Here is a 4,598-nt window from a genome sequence, read left to right as displayed (position 1 = left end):
CTTCCCGGCATTGCATTACTATTGGGCAGAACATGGATGCTTTCAGCTTTTGGGCCGCCAAGCTGTGCACATGGTGTCCAGCATGCTACCTGCAGTCAGGATGGGAGTTTTCATACGCTCAAGCGGAATTCGATCGGGTGCGTTAGGTATTAGGACCTGATTCCGGCATTCGATGCGTTGAAACCATTCGCTTTCTGGAGTTAGCAGCAGTGACTCGGGGACTGGTGATCCTAAATCTTACTTTCCTGTTAGATTGATGTAGTAGACCTCAGTTAAGCTACGATTCTTATCAATTATCTGGGAAGCTGTTGCTTGTCCGCTTTTTACTTGTCCACCGTCACTGCTCACATTAACCCCTCTTTCTGCACAACAAGGACCCGGTGTCATGACGCTTTGGTGAGCAAAACAATACCGTCCGTTCCCAACTAGTCCAACAGCTAGCCCCCGCTGCTAGCTACCTCGACGGCGAAGTTTTCACCTTCCTAAAACTAGGCACCTTCTCTGGCCCAAGTGGCACTTGGCTTCTAGATCAGCAAACGTATTCACTTTTCTTGGGTCCATTTAACTTGCTGTCATCCCCTTTTAGATTTTTTTCTATTGACGCCGTTGTATCTTATGCCTCCTAACACCCGCCACGCGCTACTACTTTCATTATATTTTTCCTCGTCGCTCCTATTGCCAAGCTTCAATCCTCGACTACAGTTGCCCAAACGCCCTTAGAACTGTTGTTCATTCAGACTGGCTGGTGCCCGGTCTACACTCCAACAAAAGGGAAGTCATCCGTGGGCCTACATCTGCATGTTTCCCTGTGCCAAACTCCGTCTCACCCAGAACCTGCTGTCACGGAAATGCGAATCTCTTCTCCAACCCTTGACGACCGTTACGGGGCTGTATACAAACTGAAGCATGTCAGTGCGATGATGACATGGCACTGTCATACCCAGTAAGATGGCACTGCCGCAACTATTTCCTCCAGAATCTCGACCGAAACCCTTCTCCCACTCAAGCCTGTAGTCACAACTACGTGCGAATTTTTAACCTGGCCCCGTCTCTGGGATGAGCTCTTCCGTACTCGATGAATTTTCGCTCAGCTATGGCTAGCCTGGGTCCTCTGCTGCAATTTCGGCTTGCCTTCTCCACAAGTTTAAATCCGCATACGGTATTCGGGTCGCTGTATGTACTAGGATGTGTTATCTTCATCCAATCTATCCCCTGCACCTGATTTCCCTACAACAGTGCAACCAGTGAGTCTGCTTAGTTTCTGATGAAACCACATTTTCGAGACAAAACGTGCCATGTGTTCCTAATTTGAATTATCCCATCCCCATCTCCACTTTTGCTCGTTGTGTCTCCGGCCATCTNGCAGCAGTGACTCGGGGACTGGTGATCCTAAATCTTACTTTCCTGTTAGATTGATGTAGTAGACCTCAGTTAAGCTACGATTCTTATCAATTATCTGGGAAGCTGTTGCTTGTCCGCTTTTTACTTGTCCACCGTCACTGCTCACATTAACCCCTCTTTCTGCACAACAAGGACCCGGTGTCATGACGCTTTGGTGAGCAAAACAATACCGTCCGTTCCCAACTAGTCCAACAGCTAGCCCCCGCTGCTAGCTACCTCGACGGCGAAGTTTTCACCTTCCTAAAACTAGGCACCTTCTCTGGCCCAAGTGGCACTTGGCTTCTAGATCAGCAAACGTATTCACTTTTCTTGGGTCCATTTAACTTGCTGTCATCCCCTTTTAGATTTTTTTCTATTGACGCCGTTGTATCTTATGCCTCCTAACACCCGCCACGCGCTACTACTTTCATTATATTTTTCCTCGTCGCTCCTATTGCCAAGCTTCAATCCTCGACTACAGTTGCCCAAACGCCCTTAGAACTGTTGTTCATTCAGACTGGCTGGTGCCCGGTCTACACTCCAACAAAAGGGAAATCATCCGTGGGCCTACATCTGCATGTTTCCCTGTGCCAAACTCCGTCTCACCCAGAACCTGCTGTCACGGAAATGCGAATCTCTTCTCCAACCCTTGACGACCGTTACGGGGCTGTATACAAACTGAAGCATGTCAGTGCGATGATGACATGGCACTGTCATACCCAGTAAGATGGCACTGCCGCAACTATTTCCTCCAGAATCTCGACCGAAACCCTTCTCCCACTCAAGCCTGTAGTCACAACTACGTGCGAATTTTTAACCTGGCCCCGTCTCTGGGATGAGCTCTTCCGTACTCGATGAATTTTCGCTCAGCTATGGCTAGCCTGGGTCCTCTGCTGCAATTTCGGCTTGCCTTCTCCACAAGTTTAAATCCGCATACGGTATTCGGGTCGCTGTATGTACTAGGATGTGTTATCTTCATCCAATCTATCCCCTGCACCTGATTTCCCTACGACAGTGCAACCAGTGAGTCTGCTTAGTTTCTGATGAAACCACATTTTCGAGACAAAACGTGCCATGTGTTCCTAATTTGAATTATCCCATCCCCATCTCCACTTTTGCTCGTTGTGTCTCCGGCCATCTACATAACCACCCAAGCTCACCCATGACCAGCAATTGTTTTCAGTTTTAGTTCATGCCACCTAACTATCTCTGAACTAGTCGGACCTCATGCCCGTTGTTCCCACCAAGCTGGGTGCTGTCCTATTATTATTATATCATCGGGTATTCCCCACTGTTTTTAGCATTGTCCTCTTTTTGCGCAATCCGCACCCCCTCAAATCCCCTAGTCATGCTCCATTATGACTGTAAAACTATGATCATGCCAGACGGTATGCCACCCACAAGTTGGGAATAAACCTTATTATTGTTATCATTATCAATTTCTGACGCAATCCTTTCAATGAGAATAGACGCTTTTCTGGACTGGTGAGATCGCATGTTGCGTCAGGTCTTAGGAGACATGCAATCGACTATATGGTTCGCAGGAGGGAAAGTACATTTTCCCTCTTGTGTAGACATGTTCTGAGGTTTTCCAGGTCTTTCAGGACCTTAGATTCCACTGCTAGCTGTAACAAAAGAGTGTTGGTAGGATGAGGAGGCACGGATCTGTCACTAAGAAGTACTAAACAATCTGAGGTCGCCTGCCTGGGAAGGTGAGGGGTTTGGGAGCTGGGTCTTCTGGCTGTGAGCCACTCATTTTGACATACTATGGAGATAGATGGTGGGGTTTCGGGGTCAAGAAACCGACTTGAGGAAGACGGGAGCGCTGTCATAATGAGATACTTCGGAGCAGGTTGAGAACTGATTGGACTAAGAAGTACTAAACAATCTGAGGTCGCCTGCCTGGGAAGGTGAGGGGTTTGGGAGCTGGGTCTTCTGGCTGTGAGCCACTCATTTTGACATACTATGGAGATAGATGGTGGGGTTTCGGGGTCAAGAAACCGACTTGAGGAAGACGGGAGCGCTGTCATAATGAGATACTTCGGAGCAGGTTGAGGAACAACTGATTGGTTGGAAACCGTTTGAGAGAGCTCTAGTAAGTAAGAAAACGCTAGGTCGTAGTGCGAGGGTCACAGTCAACTTAGGACAGCGAAATCGTGAGACAGTGGCAGCATGTCGACAGGGATGATTATGTAGATAAGGACTAAACGTGCTGGGGATTAGCATGGATCGGCCCACTGAGGAAGGAGAACCTGTTGGCTTTGTGAACACGGCTAATTGCGGGAGCACCGTAAAAAATAATTATCTAGTATAGAAAAATGGTTGAAGACCTGTGGATGGCCTAGAAACCAAAAACGTTTCTACGACATTTGACTTTGAAATTTTCGTTTCGCATTGAGTGGTAAAGACCTTGCCTAATCCATCGGCCGCAAGCTGCCGCACATCACACGACAGCGTTCCATATTTCAGGAGGGCCCCGGAGGTGCACAACTCGTCTTCCGTTAGCCGTCGATTAACCGGGAGCCGACCGTAGAAAAATTTGACAACTTATGGTTGTGTTCCAGAAAATGAGAGGTGACTGCAAGGTGGTCTTTGCCTCTATAGACAAAATCGTACTTGACAGACGCTGCTTCGCGTACTGGTTTTTATCAGTAACTACGCTCAGCTTACTAGCTTCTTCCGATTCCACAAACTTCCGTTGGTCTTGGAGGTCGCCTGCTGCGTTTGCAGTGCATACGTTCGTAATGCAAAACAGCGCTGGTGCTTCGAATATCGGATGAACACAAATACCACATAGCTATCCTTCATGTATTGATCTAAGTCCTTCTCAAATGACGTGAAGGTTGAGGAGGATACGGCCCCAAACTTCTCAAAAGCGCTTGTGAGGCCACCTCTGAAGCCATGGCACAGCAAGTTCAATGTCGGATGTGCTCCGAAAATTTCGAGAGGGGAGTAATCAAAGTGACTCTAAAAAAATGACGACGGGCGAGAGTGATTTTTGGACGTAAAAGTTTTTATTTCGTTTGCAAGGGTTTTGCAGAAAATGCATTTTGCGTCCAGAGCGTGGCTCTTCAGCCTAGAGTATGCAGATGACATCGCCCCCATCTTTAAAAGCGTAAGCGCTGCCAATACGAATAAGTTCCTCAATTGGACCCGGTGCCACCAAACTGCTGCACCTGTCATTTGATTTTACTATTTCGATGGACTTTGAGTTTGTG

This window comes from Opisthorchis viverrini (genome assembly GCF_000715545.1).
Source record: "Opisthorchis viverrini unplaced genomic scaffold opera_v5_59, whole genome shotgun sequence".
Taxonomy (NCBI): Eukaryota; Metazoa; Platyhelminthes; class Trematoda; order Opisthorchiida; family Opisthorchiidae; genus Opisthorchis; species Opisthorchis viverrini.
The sequence above is the reverse complement of the archived record's forward strand: the minus strand, read 5'-3'. Positions refer to the sequence as shown.